Genomic DNA, 19,646 nt, shown 5'->3' with positions numbered 1-19,646 from the left:
ACGACCGCTTACAAAGACACGCAAGGCCAGATAAAAAAGATATAAAACTTAAGACAAAGTAGAAAATGTAAAAAGCTCTGGAAAACTTAACAAATCCAAGAAACAAGTATAACAAATAATTCACTTATGCAATTTTCTTTCAATAACACACACACATACTTTCAGCACCAACTGCATCCAATACATACTTCCAGCACACACTGCTTCCAACACATACTTCCAGCACCAACTGCATCCAATACATACTTCCAGCACCAACTGCATCCAATACATACTTGCAGCACCAACCATCCAACACATACTTCCAGCACCAACTGCTTCCAACATATATTTGCTGCAACAACTGCTTCCAAAACATACTTGCAGCACCAACTGTATCCAATACATACTACCAGCACCAACTGCTTCCAACATATATTTGCTGCACCAACTGCATCCGATACATACTTCCAGCACCAACTGCTTCGAACACATACTTGCAGCACCAACTGCATGCAATACATACTTGCAGCACCAACAGCATGGACACATACTTTCAGCACCAACTGCTCCCAACACATACTGACAGCATCAACTGCATCCCACACATACTTGCAGCATCAACTGCATCCCACACATACTTGTAGCACCAACTGCCTCCCACGCATACTTTTAGCACCAACTGCATCCAACACATACTTGCAGTACCAACTGCATCCAACACATACTTGCAGCACCAACTGCATCCAACACATACTTCCAGCACCAACTGCATCCAACACATACTTCCAGCACCAACTGCATCTAACACATGCTTGTAGTACCAACTGCTTTCAACACATACTTGCAGCACCAACTGCATCCCACACATACTTCGAGCACCAACTGCATCCCACACACACTTGCAGCACCAACTGCATACATCACATACTTTTAGCACCAACTGCATCCCACACATACTTGCAGCACCAACTGCATCCCACACATACTTCCATCACCAACTGCATCCCACACATACTTGCAGCACCAACTGCATCCCAAACATACTTCCATCACCAAGTGCATCCCACGCATACTTGCAGCACCAACTGCATCCCACACATACTTGCAGCAACAACTGCATCCCACGCATACTTGCAGCACCAACTGCATCCCACACATACTTGCAGCACCAACTGCATCCCACACATACTTGCAGCACCAACTGCATCCATCACATACTTGCAGCACCAACTGCATCAATCACATACTTGCAGCACCAACTGCATCCCATACATACTTGCAGCACCAACTGCATCCCAAACATACTTCCATCACCAAGTGCATCCCACGCATACTTGCAGCACCAACTGCATCCCACGCATACTTGCAGCACCAACTGCATCCCACACATACTTGCAGCACCAACTGTATCCCACACATATTTGCAGCACCAACTGCATCCATCACATACTTGCAGCACCAACTGCATCCATCACATACTTCCAGCACCAACTGCATCCATCACATACTTGCAGCACCAACTGCATCCATCACATACTTGCAGCACCAACTGCATCCATCACATACTTGCAGCACCAACTGCATCCATCACATACTTGCAGCAACAACTGCATCCAACACATACTTGCAGTACCAACTGCTTCCAACACATACTTGCAGCACCAACTGCATCCAACACATACTTCCAGCACCAACTGCATCCAACACATACTTGCAGTACCAACTGCTTCCAACACATACTTGCAGCACCAACTGCATCCCGCACATATTTCGAGCACCAACTGCATCCCACACATACATGCAGCACCAACTGCATCCATCACATACTTCCAGCACCAACTGCATCCCACACGTACTTGCAGCACCAACTGCATCCCACGCATAATTGCAGCACCAACTGCATCCCACACATACTTGCAGCACCAACTGCATCCCACGCATACTTGCAGCACCAAATGAATCCATAACATACTTCCAGCACTAACTGCATCCCACGCATACTTCCAGCACCAACTGCATCCCATACATACCTGTAACACCAACTGCATCCCACACATACTTGCAGCCCCAACTGCATCCATCACATACTTGCAGCACCAACTGCATCCATCACATACTTGCAGCACCAACTGCATCCATCACATACTTGCAGCACCAACTGCATCCATCACATACTTGCAGCACCAACTGCATCCATCACATACTTCCAGCACTAACTGCATCCCACGCATACTTGCAGCACCAACTGCATCCATCACATACTTGCAGCACCAACTGCATCCATCACATACTTGCAGCCCCAACTGCATCCATCACATACTTGCAGCACCAACTGCATCCATCACATACTTGCAGCACCAACTGCATCCATCACATACTTGCAGCACCAACTGCATCCATCACATACTTGCAGCAACAACTGCATCCATCACATACTTGCAGCACCAACTGCATCCATCACATACTTGCAGCACCAACTGCATCCATCACATACTTGCAGCAACAACTGCATCCAACACATACTTGCAGTACCAACTGCTTCCAACACATACTTGCAGCACCAACTGCATCCCGCACATATTTCGAGCACCAACTGCATCCCACACATACTTGCAGCACCAACTGCATCCCAAACGTACTTGCAGCACCAACTGCATCCCACACATACTTCAAGCACCAACTGCATCCCACACACACTTGCAGCACCAACTGCATCCCACACATACTTGCAGCACCAATTGCATCCATCACATACTTGCAGCACCAACTGCATCCATCACATACTTGCAGCACCAACTGCATCCATCACATGCTTGCAGCAACAACTGCATCCAACACATACTTGCAGTACCAACTGCTTCCAACACATACTTGCAGCACCAACTGCATCCAATACATACTTCCAGCACCAACTGCATCCAACACATACTTGCAGTACCAACTGCTTCCAACACATACTTGCAGCAACAACTGCATCCCGCATTAATTTCGAGCACCAACTGCATCCCACACATACATGCAGCACCAACTACATCCATCACATACTTCCAGCACCAACTGCATCCCACACGTACTTGCAGCACCAACTGCATCCCACGCATACTTGCAGCACCAACTGCATCCCACACATACTTGCAGCACCAACTGCATCCCACGCATACTTGCAGCACCAAATGAATCCATAACATACTTCCAGCACTAACTGCATCCCACGCATACTTCCAGCACCAACTGCATCCCATACATACTTGTAACACCAACTGTATCCAACACATACTTGCAGCACCAACTGCATCCATCACATACTTGCAGCCCCAACTGCATCCATCAAATACTTGCAGCACCAACTGTATCCATCACATACTTGCAGCACCAACTGCATCCATCACATACTTGCAGCACCAACTGCATCCATCACATACTTGCAGCAACAACTGCATCCAACACATACTTGCAGTACCAACTGCTTCCAACACATACTTGCAGCACCAACTGCATCCAACACATACTTCCAGCACCAACTGCATCCAACACATACTTGCAGTACCAACTGCTTCCAACACATACTTGCAGCACCAACTGCATCCCGCACATATTTCGAGCACCAACTGCATCCCACACATACATGCAGCACCAACTGCATCCCACACGTACTTGCAGCACCAATTGCATCCCACACATACTTGCAGCACCATCTGCATCCCACACATACTTCAAGCACCAACTGCATCCCACACACACTTGCAGCACCAACTGCATCCAACACATACTTGCAGCACCAATTGCATCCAACACATACTTGCAGCACCAACTGCATCCCACACATACTTGCAGCACCAACTGTATCCCACACATACTTGCAGCAACAACTGCATCCCACACATACTTGTAGCACCAACTGCATCCAACACATACTTGCAGCACCAACTGCATCCCACACATACTTGCAGCACCAACTGCATCCCACACATACTTGTAGCACCAACTGCATCCAACACATACTTGCAGCACCAACTGTATCCCACACATACTTGCAGCACCAACTGCATCCCACACATACTTGTAGCACCAACTGCATCCAACACATACTTGTAGCACCAACTGCATCCAACACATACTTGCAGCACCAACTGCATCCCACTCATACTTGCAGCACCAATTGCATCCAACACATACTTGCAGCACCAACTGCATCCCACACATACTTGCAGCACCAACTGTATCCCACACATACCTGCAGCACCAATTGCATCCAACACATACTTGCAGCACCAACTGCATCCAACACATACTTCCATCACCAACTGCATCCCACACATACTTGCAGCACCAACTGCATCCCACACATACTTGCAGCACCAACTGTATCCCACACATACTTGCAGCACCAACTGCATCACACACATACTTGCAGCACCAACTGCATCCCACACATACTTGTAGCACCAACTGCCTCCAACACATACTTGCAGCACAAACTGCATCCTACACATACTTGTAGCACCAACTGCATACCACACATACTTGTAGCACCAACTGCCTCCCACACATACTTGTAGCACCAACTGCATCCCACACATACTTGCAGCACTAAATGCCTCCCACACATACTTGCAGCACCAACTGCATCACACACATAATTCCATCACCAACTGCATCACACACATACTTCCATCACCAACTGCATCCCGCACATACTTCCAGCACCAACTGCATCCACCACATACTTGTAACACCAACTGCCTCCCAGACATACTTGCAGCACCAACAGCATCCGTCACATACTTTCAGCACCAACTGCATCCCACACATACTTGCATCACCTACTACATCCGCCACATACTTGCAGCACCAACTGTATCCAACAGAGTCTTGCAGCACCAACTTTTTCCAATACATACTTGCAGCACCAACTGCATCCCACACATACTTGCAGCACCAACTACATCCGGCACATACTTGCTGCACCAACTGTATCCAACACAGTTTTGCAGCACCTACTGCATCCAACACATACTTGCAGCACCAACTGCATCCCACAAATACTTGTAGCACCAACTGCATCCATCACATACTTCAAACAACAACTGCATCCAACACATACTTGCAGCACCAACTGCATCCCACAAATACTTGCAGCACCAACTGCATCCCACACATACTTCCAGCACCAACTGCATCCATCACATACTTCAAGCACCAACTGCATCCCACACATACTTGCAGCACCAACTGCATCTCACACATACTTCCAGCACCAACTGTATCCAATAAATACTTCCAGCACAAACTGCATGCAACACATTCTTGCAGCACCAACTGCAGCCCACACATACTTGCAGCACCAACTGCATCCAACACATACTTCCAACACCAACTTCATCCCAAACATACTTGCAGCACCAACTGCATCCAACACATACTTCCAGCACCAACTGCATTCAACACATATTTGCAGCACCAACTGCATCCAACACATACTTGCAGCACCAACTGCACAAACACATACTTCCAGCATCAACTGCATCCATCACATACTTGCAGCACCAATTGCATCCAGCACATACTTCCAGCACCAACTGCATCCAACACATACTTCCAGCACCAACTGCATCCATCACATACTTCCAGCACCAACTGCATAAACACATACTTCCAGCAACAACTGCTTGAACACATACTTCCAGCACCAACTGCATCCAACACATACCTGCAGCACCAACTGCATCCAACACATACTTACAGCGCCAACTACATCCAACACATACTTACAGCGCCAACTACATCCAACACATACTTGCAGCACCAACTGCATCAAACAGATACTTGCAGCACCAACTGCATCCAACACATACTTACAGCGACAACTATATCCAACACATACTTACAGCGGCATCTACATCAAACACATACTTTCAACACCAACTGCATCCCAAACATACTTGTAGCACGAACTGCATCCAACACATTCTTGCAGCACCAACTGCATTGAACACATACTTCCAGCACCAACTGCATCCATCACATACAGGCAGCACCAACTGCATCCAACACATAATTCCAGCACCAACTACATCCAAAACATACTTCCAGCACCAACTGCATTGAACCCATAAATCCAGCACCAACTGCATCCTTCACATTCTTCCAGCACCAACTGCATAAACACATACTTCCAGCACCAACTGCATGAACACATACTTCCAGCACCAACTGCATCCCACACATACTTGCAGCACCAACTTCATCCCACACATACTTGTAGCACCAACTGCCTCCCACACATACTTGCAGCACAAACTGCAACCCACACATACTTGCAGCACCAACTGCATCCAGCACATACTTGCAGCACCAACTGCATCCATCACATACTTCCAACATCAACTGCATCCCACAAATATTTGCAGCACCTACTACATTCGGCATATACTTGCAGCACCAACTACATCCAATAGAGTCTTCCATCACCAACTGTTTCTAATACATACTTGCAGCACCAACTGCATCCCACACATACTTGCAGCACCAACTACATCCGGCACATACTTGCAGCACCAACTGCCTTCCACACATACTTGGAGCACCAACTGCATCCCACACATACTTGCAGCACTTACTGCATCCAACGCATACTTGCAGCATCAACCTCATCAATCACATACTTGCAGTACCAACTGCATCACACACATTCTTGCAGCACCAACTGCATCCAACACATACTTTCAGCACCAACTGCATCCATCACATACTTCCAGCACAAACTGCATGCAACACTTACTAGCAGCACCAGCTGCAGCCCGCACATACTTCCAGCACCAGCTGCATTGAACACATACTTCCAGCACCAACTGCATCCATCACATACTTCCAGCACCAACTGCATAAACACATTCTTCCAGCACCAACTGCATGAACACATTCTTCCAGCACAAACACATACTTGCAGCACCAACTGCATCCCACTCATACTTGTAGCACCAACTGCATCCCACACATACTTGCAGCAGCAACTGCCTCCCACACATACTTGCAGCACCAACTGCATCACACACTTAATTCCATCACCAACTGCATCACACACATACTTCCATCACCAACTGCATTCCACACATACTTCCAGCACCAACTGCATCCATCACATTCTTGTAAAACCAACTGCCTCCCACACATACTTGCAGCACCAACTGCATCCGTCACATACTTCCAACACCAACTGAATCCCACACATACTTGCATCACCTACTACATCCGCCAAATACTTACAGCAACAACTGTATCCAACAGAGTCTTGCAGCACCAACTGTTTCCAATACATACTTGCAGCACCAACTGCATCCCACACATACTTGCAGCACCAACTACATCCGGCACATACTTGCTGCACCAACTGTATCCAACACAGTTTTGCAGCACCTACTTCATCCATCACATACTTGTAACACCAACTGCCTCCCACACATACTTGCAGCACCTACAGCATCCGTCACATACTTCCAGCACCAACTGCATCCCAGACATACTTGCATCACCTACTACATCCGCCACATACTTGCAGCACCAACTGTATCCAACAGAGTCTTGCAGCACCAACTTTTTCCAATACATACTTGCAGCACCAACTGCATCCCACACATACTTGCAGCACCAACTACATCCGGCACATACTTGCTGCACCAACTGTATCCAACACAGTTTTGCAGCACCTACTGCATCCAACACATACTAGCAGCACCAACTGCATCCCACAAATACTTGCAGCACCAACTGCATCCATCACATACTTCAAACAACAACTGCATCCCACACATACTTGCAGCACCAACTGCATCCCACACATACATGCAGCACCAACTGCATCCAACACATACTTCAAGCACCAACTGCATCCCACACATACTTCCAGCACCAACTGCATCTCACACATACTTCCAGCACCAACTGTATCCAATAAATACTTCCAGCACAAACTGCATGCAACACATTCTTGCAGCACCAGCTGCAGCCCACACATAGTTGCAGCACCAACTGCATCCAACACATACTTCCAACACCAACTTCATCCCAAACATACTTGCAGCACCAACTGCATCCAACACATACTTCCAGCACCAACTCCATTCAACACATATTTGCAGCACCAACTGCATCCAACACATACTTGCAGCACCAACTGCACAAACACATACTTCCAGCATCAACTGCATCCATCACATACTTGCAGCACCAACTGCATCCAGCACATACTTCCAGCACCAACTGCATCCAACACATACTTCCAGCACCAACTGCATCCATCACATACTTCCAGCACCAACTGCATAAACACATACTTCCAGCAACAACTGCTTGAACACATACTTCCAGCACCAACTGCATCCAACACATACTTGCAGCACCAACTGCATCCAACACATACTTACAGCGCCAACTACATCCAACACATACTTACAGCGCCAACTACATCCAACACATACTTGCAGCACCAACTGCATCAAACAGATACTTGCAGCACCAACTGCATCCAACACATACTTACAGCGACAACTATATCCAACACATACTTACAGCGGCATCTACATCAAACACATACTTTCAACACCAACTGCATCACAAACACACTTGTAGCACGAACTGCATCCAACACATTCTTGCAGCACCAACTGCATTGAACACATACTTCCAGCACCAACTGCATCCATCACATACAGGCAGCACCAACTGCATCCAACACATAATTCCAGCACCAACTACATCCAAAACATACTTCCAGCACCAACTGCATTGAACACATAAATCCAGCACCAACTGCATCCTTCACATTCTTCCAGCACCAACTGCATAAACACATACTTCCAGCACCAACTGCATGAACACATACTTCCAGCACCAACTGCATCCCACACATACTTGCAGCACCAAATTCATCCCACACATACTTGTAGCACCAACTGCCTCCCACACATACTTGCAGCACAAACTGCAACCCACACATACTTGCAGCACCAACTGCATCCAGCACATACTTGCAGCACCAACTGCATCCATCACATACTTCGAACACCAACTGCATCCCACAAATATTTGCAGCACCTACTACATTCGGCATATATTTGCAGCACCAACTACATCCAATAGAGTCTTGCAGCACCAACTGTTTCTAATACATACTTGCAGCACCAACTGCATCCCACACATACTTGCAGCACCAACTACATCCGGCACATACTTGCAGCACCAACTGCCTTCCACACATACTTGGAGCACCAACTGCATCCCACACATACTTGCAGCACTTACTGCATCCAACGCATACTTGCAGCACCAACCTCATCAATCACATACTTGCAGTACCAACTGCATCACACACATACTTGCAGCACCAACTGCATCCAACACATACTTTCAGCACCAACTGCATCCATCACATACTTCCAGCACAAACTGCATGCAACACTTACTAGCAGCACCAGCTGCAGCCCGCACATACTTCCAGCACCAAATGCATTGAACACATACTTCCAGCACCAACTGCATCCATCACATACTTCCAGCACCAACTGCATAAACACATTCTTCCAGCACCAACTGCATGAACACATTTTTCCAGCACAAACACATACTTGCAGCACCAACTGCATCCCACTCATACTTGTAGCACCAACTGCATCCCACACATACTTGCAGCAGCAACTGCCTCCCACACATACTTGCAGCACCAACTGCATCACACACTTAATTCCATCACCAACTGCATCACACACATACTTCCATCACCAACTGCATCCCACACATACTTCCAGCACCAACTGCATCCATCACATTCTTGTAACACCAACTGCCTCCCACACATACTTGCAGCACCAACTGCATCCGTCACATACTTCCAACACCAATTGCATCCCACACATACTTGCATCACCTACTACATCCGCCAAATACTTACAGCAACAACTGTATCCAACAGAGTCTTGCAGCACCAACTGTTTCCAATACATACTTGCAGCACCAACTGCATCCCACACATACTTGCAGCACCAACTACATCCGGCACATACTTGCTGCACCAACTGTATCCAACACAGTTTTGCAGCACCTACTTCATCCAACACATACTTGCAGCACCAACTGCATCCCACAAATACTTGCAGCACCAACTGCATCCATCACATACTTCAAACACCAACTGCATCCCACACATACTTGCAGCACCAACTGCATCCAACACAGTCCTGCAGCACCAACTGTATCCAATACATACTTACAGGACCAACTGTATCCAATATATACTTGCAGCACCAACTGCATCCCACACATACTTCCAGCACCAACTGCATCCAACACATACTTACAGCGACAACTATATCCAACACATACTTACAGCGCCATCTACATCAAACACATACTTTCAGCACCAACTGCATCCCAAACATACTTGTAGCACGAACTGCATCCAACACATACTTGCAGCACCAACTGCATTCAGAACATACTTCCAGCACCAACTTCATCCCAAACATATTTGCAGCACCAACTGCATCCAACACATACTTCCAGCACCAACTGCATCCAACACATACTTACAGCGACAACTATATCCAACACATACTTACAGCGCCATCTACATCAAACACATACTTTCAGCACCAACTACATCCAACACATACTTCCAGCACCAACTGCATTCAACACATACTTGCAGCACCAACTGCATCCAACACATACTTGCAGCACCAACTGCACAAACACATACTTCCAGCATCAACTGCATCCATCACATACTTGCAGCACCAACTGCATCCAGCACATACTTCCAGCACCAACTGCATCCAACACATACTTCCAGCACCAACTGCATCCATCACATACTTCCAGCAGCAACTGCATAAACACATACTTCCAGCAACAACTGCTTGAACACATATTTCCAGCACCAACTGCATCCAACACATACTTCCAGCAACAACTGCTTGAACACATACTTCCAGCACCAACTGCATCCAACACATACATGCAGCACCAACTGCATCCAACACATACTTACAGCGCCAACTACATCCAACACATAATTACAGCGCCAACTACATCCAACACATACTTCCAGCACCAACTGCATCAAACAGATACTTGCAGCACCAACTGCATCCAACACATACTTACAGCGACAACTATGTCCAACACATACTTACAGCGCCATCTACATCAAACACACATTTCAGCACCAACTGCATCACAAACATACTTGTAGCACGAACTGCATCCAACACATACTTCCAGCACCAACTGCATCCATCACATACAGGCAGCACCAACTGCATTCAACACATAATTCCAGCACCAACTACATCCAAAACATACTTCCAGCACCAACTGCATAAACACATACTTGCAGCACCAACTGCATGAACACATACTTCCAGCACCAACTGCATCCCACACATACTTGCAGCACCAACTTCATCCCACACATACTTGTAGCACCAACTGCCTCCCACACATACTTGCAGCACAAACTGCAACCCACACATACTTGCAGCACCAACTGTATCCCACACATACTTGTAGCACCAACTGCATCCATCACATACTTCCAACACCAACTGCATCCCACAAATATTTGCAGCACCTACTACAGTCGGCATATACTTGCAGCACCAGCTACATCCAACAGAGTCTTGCAGCACCAACTGTTTCTAATACATACTTGCAGCACAAACTACATCCCACACATACTTGCAGCACCTACTACATCCGGCACATACTTGCAGCACCAACTGTATCCAATACATAATTGCAGTACCAATGCATCCAACACATACTTGCAGCAACAACTGCATCCATCACAAACTTGCAGCAAAAACTGCATCCCACACATACTTGTAGCACCAACTGCCTTCCACACATACTTGGAGCACCAACTGCATCCCACACATACTTGCAGCACCAACTGCATCCAACGCATACTTGCAGCACCAACCTCATCAATCACATACTTGCAGTACCAACTGCATCACACACATACTTGCAGCATCAACTGCATCCAACACATAATTTCAGCACCAACTGCATCCATCACATACTTCCAGCACAAACTGCATGCAACACTTACTTGCAGCACCAGCTGCAGCCCACACATACTTGCAGCACCAACTGCATCCCAAACAAACTTGCAGCACCAACTGCATTGAACACATACTTTCAGCACCAACTGCATCCGTCACATACAGGCAGCACCAACTGCATCCAACACATACTTCCAGCACCAACTACATCCAACACATACTTCCAGCACCAACTGCATTGAACACATACTTCCAGCACCAACTGCATCCATCACATACTTCCAGCACCAACTGCCTAAACACATACTTCCAGCACCAACTGCATGAACACATTCTTCCAGCACCAACACATACTTGCAGCACCAACTGCATCCCACTCATACTTGTAGCACCAACTACCTCCAACACATACTTGCAGCACAAACTGCATCCCACACATACTTGTAGCACCAACTGCATCCCACACATACTTGTAGCACCAACTGCCTACCACACATACTTGTAGCACCAACTGCATCCCACACATACTTGCAGCACCAACTGCCTCCCACACATACTTGCAGCACCAACTGCATCACACACATAATTCCATCACCAACTGCATCACACACATACTTTCATCGCCAACTGCATCCCAAACATACTTCCAGCACCAACTGCATCCATCACATACTTGTAACACCAACTGCCTCCCAGACATACTTGCAGCACCAAATGCATCCGTCACATACTTCCAACACCAACTGCATCCCACACATACTTGCATCACCTACTACATCCGCCACATACTTGCAGCACCAACTGTTTCCAATACATACTTGTAGCACCAACTGCATCCCACACATACTTGCAGCACCAACTGCATCCCACACATACTTGCAGCACCAACTGCATCCCACACATACTTGCAGCACCAACTGTATCCAACAGAGACTTGCAGCACCAACTGTTTCCAAAACATACTTGCAGCACCAACTGCATCCCACGCATACTTGCAGCACCAACTACATCCGGCACATACTTGCTGCACCAACTGTATCCAACAGAGACTTGCAGCACCAACTGTTTCCAATACATACTTGCAGCACCAACTGCATCCCACACATACTTGCATCACCTACTACATCCGCCACATACTTACAGCACCAACTGTATCCAACAGAGACTTGCAGCACCAACTGTTTCCAATACATACTTGCAGCACCAACTGCATCCATCACATACTTGCAGCACCAACTGCATCCCACACATACTTGCAGCACCAACTGTATCCAACAGAGACTTGCAGCACCAACTGTTTCCAATGCATACTTGCAGCACCAACTACATCCGGCACATACTTGCTGCACCAACTGTATCCAACACAGTTTTGCAGCACCTACTGCATCCAACACATACTTGCAGCACCAACTGCATCCCACAAACACTTGCAGCACCAACTGCATCCATCACATTCTTCAAACACCAACTGCATCCCACACATACTTGCAGCACCAACTGCATCCAACACAGTCTTGCAGCACCAACTGTATCCAATACATACTTACAGGACCAACTGTATCCAATATATACTTGCACCACCGACTGCATCCCACACATACTTCAAGCACCAACTGCATCCATCACATACTTCCAGCACCAATTGCATCCCACACATACTTGCAGCACCAACTGCATCTCACACATACTTCCAGCACCAACTGTATCCAACAAATACTTCCAGCTCCAACTGCATGCAACACATTCTTGAAGCACCAACTACATCCAAAACATACTTCCAGCACCAACTGCATAAACACATACTTGCAGCACCAACTGCATCCAACACATACTTCCAGCACCAACTTCATCCCAAGCATACTTGCAGCACCAACTGCATCCAACACATACTTCCAGCACCAACTGCATTCAACACATACTTGCAGCACCAACTGCATCCAACACATACTTGCAGCACCAACTGCACAAACACATACTTCTAGCATCAACTGCATCCGTCACATACTTGCAGCACCAACTGCATCCAGCAAATACTTCCAGCACCAACTGCATCCAACACATACTTCCAGCACCAACTGCATCCATCACATACTTCCAGCACCAACTGCATAAACACATACTTCCAGCAACAACTGCTTGAACACATACTTCCACCACCAACTGCATCCAACACATACTTGCAGCACCAACTGCATCCAACACATACTTACAGCGCCAACTACATCCAACACATACTTACAACGCCAACTACATCCAACACATACATGCAGCACCAACTGCATCCAACAGATACTTTCAGCACCAACTGCATCCAACACATATATACAGCGACAACTATATCCAACACATACTTACAGCGCCATCTATATCAAACACATACTTTCAGCACCAACTGCATCCCAAACATACTTGTAGCACGAACTGCATCCAACACTTACTTGCAGCACCAACTGCATTGAACAAATACTTCCAGAACCAACTGCATCCATAACATACAGGCAGCACCAACTGCATCCAACACATAATTCCAGCACCAACTACATCCAAAACATACTTCCAGCACCAACTGCATTGAACACATACTTCCAGCACCAACTGCATCCTTCACATACTTCCAGCACCAACTGCATAAACACATATTTCCAGCACCAATTGCATGAACACATACTTCCAGCACCAACTGCATTCCACACATACTTGCAGCACCAACTTCATCCCACACATACTTGTAGCACCAACTGCCTCCCACACATACTTGCAGCACAAACTGCAACCCACACATACTTGCAGCACCAACTGCATCCCACACATACTTGTAGCGCCAACTGCCTCTCACACATACTTGCAGCACCAACTGCATCCATCACATACTTCCAACACCAACTGCATCCCACAAATATTTGCAGCACCTACTACATTCGGCATATACTTGCAGCACCAACTACATCCAACAGAGTCTTGCAGCACCAGCTGTTTCTAATACATACTTGCAGCACCAACTGCATCCCACACATACTTGCAGCACCAACTGCATCCATCACATTCTTCAAACACCAACTGCATACTACACATACTTGCAGCACCAACTGCATCCAACACAGTCTTGCAGCACCAACTGTATCCAATACATACTTACAGGATCAACTGTATCCAATATATACTTGCAGCACCAACTGCATTCCACACATACTTCCAGCACCAACTGCATCCATCACATACTTCCAGCACCAACTGCATCCCACACATACTTTCAGTACCAACTGCATCCCACACATACTTCCATCACCAACTGTATCCAACAAATACTTTCAGCACCAACTGCTTCCAACACATATTTCTAGCACCAACTGCATGCAACACATACTTGAAGCACCAACTGCATGCAACACATACTTGCAGCACCAACTGCTTCCAACACATACTTCCAGCACCTACTTCATCCCCAACATACTTGCAGCACCAACTGCATCCAACACATACTTACAGCACCAACTGCATCCCACACATACTTGCAGCACCAACTGCATCCCACACATACTTGCAGCACCAACTGCATCCCACACATACTTGCAGCACCAACTGCATCCAACAAATACTTCCAGCACCAACTGCATTCCACACATACTTGTAACACCAACTGCATCCAACACATACTTGCAGCACCAACTGCATTCCACACATACTTGTAGCACCAACTGCATCCCACACATACTTGTAGCACCAACTGCATCCCACACATACTTGTAGCACCAACTGCATCCATCATATACTTGCAACACCAACTGCATCCAGCACATACTTCCAGCACCAACTGCATCCAGCACATACTTCCAGCACCAACTGCATCCCAACATACTTGTAGCACGAACTGCATCCCACACATACTTGCAGCACCAACTGCATTGAACACATACTTCCAGCACCAACTGCATCCATCACATACAAGCAGCACCAACTGCATCCAACACATACTTGCAGCACCAACTACATCCAACACATACTTCCAGCACCAACTGCATTGAACAAATACTTCCAGCACCAACTGCATCCATCACATACTTCCAGCACCAACTGCATAAACACATACTTCCAGCGCCAATTGCATGAACACATACTTTTAGCACCAACTGCATCCAACACATATTTGCAGCATCAACTTCATCCCACACATACTTCCAGCACCAACTGCCTCCCACATATACTTGCAGCACCAACTGCATCCATCACATACTCCCAGCACCAACTACATCCAACACATACTTCCAGCACCAACTGCATTGAACAAATACTTCCAGCACCAACTGCATCCATCACATACTTCCAGCACCAACTGCATAAACACATACTTCTAGCGCCAATTGCATGAACACATACTTTCAGCACCAACTGCATCCAACACATACTTGCAGCATCAACTTCATCCCACACATACTTGTAGCACCAACTGCCTCCCACGCATACTTGCAGCACAAACTGCATCCCACACATAGTTGCAGCACCAACTGCATCACACATACTTGTAGCACCAACTGCCTTCCACACATACTTGCAGCACCAACTGCATCCATCACATACTTCCAGCACCAACTGCCTCCCACGCATACTTGCAGCACCAACTACATCCGGCACATACTTGCAGCACCAACTGTATCCAACACAGTTTTGCAGCACCAACTGCATCCAGCACATACTTCCAGCACCAACTGCATGCAACACATACTTGCAGCACAAACTGCAAGCAGCACATTCTTCCAGCACCAACTGCATCCAACACATACTTGCAGCACCAACTGCATCCAACACATACTTACAGCGCCAACTACATCCAACACATACTTACAGCGCCAACTACATCCAACACATACTTGCAGTACCAACTGCATCCAACACATTCCTTCAGCACCAACTGTATCCAACACATACTTGTAGCACCAACTGTATCCCAAACATACTTGCAGCACCAACTGTATCCTACACATACTTCCAACACCAACTGCATCCCACACAGAATTGCAGCACCAACTGCATCCCACACATACTTGCAGCACCGACTGCATCGTAAACATACTTGCAGTACCAACTGCATCTCACACTTACTTCCAGCATCAACTGCATCCCAAACATACTTTAAGCACCAACTGCATCCAACACATACTTCCAGCACCAACTGCGTCACACACATTCTTGCAGTACCAAATGTATCCATCACATACTTGTAGCACCAACTGCATCCATCACATACTTGCAGTACCAATTGCATCCATCACATACTTGCAGTACAAACTGCATCACACACATACTTGCAGCACCAACTAAATCAAACACATACTTGCAGTACCAACTGCATCACACACATACTTGCAACACCAACTGCATCATACACATACTTGCAGCACCAACTGCATCCAACACATATTTTCAGCACCAACTGCTTCCAACACATACTTTCAGCACCAAGAACATGCAACACTTACTTGCAGCACCAGCTGCAGCCCACACATACATGCAGCACCAACTGCATCCAACACATACTTCCAGCACCAACTGTATCTCAAACATACTTGTAGCACGAACTGCATCCAACACATACTTGCAGCACCAACTGCATCCAACACATACTTCCAGCACCAACTGTATCCGAAACATACTTGTAGCACCAACTGCATCCAACACATACTTCCAGCACCAACTGCATCCCAATCATACTTGTAGCACGAACTGCATCCATCACATACTTCCAGCACCAACTGCATCCCAAACATACTTGTAGCACGAACTGCATCCCACACATACTTCCAGCACCAACTGTATCCCAAACATACTTGTAGCACGAACTGCATCCAACACATACTTCCAGCACCAACTGTATCCCAAGCATACTTGAAGTACGAACTGCATCCATCACATACTTCCAGGACCAACTGTATCCCAAACATACTTGTAGCACCAACTGCATCCAACACATACTTCCAGCACCAACTGCATCCCAATCATACTTGTAGCACGAACTGCATCCATCACATACTTCCAGCACCAACTGCATCCCAAACATACTTGTAGCACGAACTGCATCCCACACATACTTCCAGCACCAACTGTATCCCAAACATACTTGTAGCACGAACTGCATCCAACACATACTTCCAGCACCAACTGTATCCCAAGCATACTTGAAGTACGAACTGCATCCATCACATACTTCCAGGACCAACTGTATCCCAAACATACTTGTAGCACAAACTGCATCCAACACATACTTCAAGCACCAACTGTATCCCAAACATACTTGTAGCACAAACTGCATCGAACACATACTTCCAGCACCAACTGTATCCCAAGCATACTTGAAGTACGAACTGCATCCAACACATACTTCCAGCACCAACTGTATCCCAAACATACTTGTAGCACGAACTGCATCCAACAAATACTTCCAGCACCAACTGTATCCCAAACATACTTGTAGCACAAACTGCATCCCACACATACTTGCAGCACCAACTGCATCCAACACATACTTCCAGCACCAACTGCATCCCAAACATACCTGTAGCACGAACTGCATCCAACACATACTTCCAGCACCAACTGCATCCCAAACATACTTGTAGCACGAACTGCATCCAACACATACTTCCAGCACCAACTGTATCCCAAACATACTTATAGCACGAACTGCATCCAACACATACTTCCAGCACCATCTGCATCCCAAACATACTTGCAGCACCAACTGCATCGAACACATACTTCCAGCACCAACTGTATCCCAAACATACTTGTAGCACGAACTGCATCCAACACATACTTCCAGCACCAATTGCATCCCAAACATACTTGCAGCGCCAACTGCATCCCAAACATACTTGCAGCGCCAACTAGATCCAACACATACTTCCAGCACCAATTGCATCCCAAACATACTTCTAGCACGAACTGCATCCCACACATACTTTCAGCACCAACTGCATCCCAAACATACTTGTAGCACGAACTGCATCCCACACATACTTGCAGCACCAACTGCATCCAACACTTACTTCCAGCACCAACTGCATCCCACACATACTTCCAGCACAAACTGCATCCCAAACATACTTGCAGCGCCAACTACATCCAACACATACTTCCAGCACCAATTGCATCCCAAACATACTTGTAGCACGAGCTGCATCCCACACATACTTCCAGCACCAACTGCATCCCAAACATACTTGTAGTACGAACTGCATCCCACAAATACTTCCAGCACCAACTGTATCCCAAACATACTTGCAGCGCCAACTACATTCAACACATACTTCCAGCACGAACTGCATCCCAAACATACTTGCAGCACCAACTGCATTGAACACATACTTCCAGCACCAACTGCATCCATCACATACAGGCAGCACCAACTGCATCCAACACATACTTCCAGCACTAGCTGCATCCAACACATACTTCCAGCATCAACTGCATTGAACACATACTTCCAGCACCAACTGCATCCATCACATACTTTCAGCACCAACTGCATAAACACATACTTCCAGCACCAACTGCATCAAACACATACTTCCAGCACCAACTGCATCCAACACATACTTGCAGCACCAA

The 19,646-nt window shown here is 46.7% G+C and overlaps 1 protein-coding gene across 1 annotated transcript in view; it reads left to right on the top strand.

Moving 5' to 3' along the window:
- LOC128242660 (protein dcd1A-like) overlaps positions 1 to 19,646 on the top strand; it is a 44,431-nt gene that overhangs the window by 20,838 nt on the left and 3,947 nt on the right. The window lies entirely within an intron of this gene.

The sequence above is a fragment of the Mya arenaria genome, chromosome 8 (assembly GCF_026914265.1).
Source record: "Mya arenaria isolate MELC-2E11 chromosome 8, ASM2691426v1".
NCBI classification, from domain to species: Eukaryota; Metazoa; Mollusca; class Bivalvia; order Myida; family Myidae; genus Mya; species Mya arenaria.
Note: the sequence above shows the minus strand (reverse complement) of the source record. Positions and strands in the feature narration are given on the sequence as shown.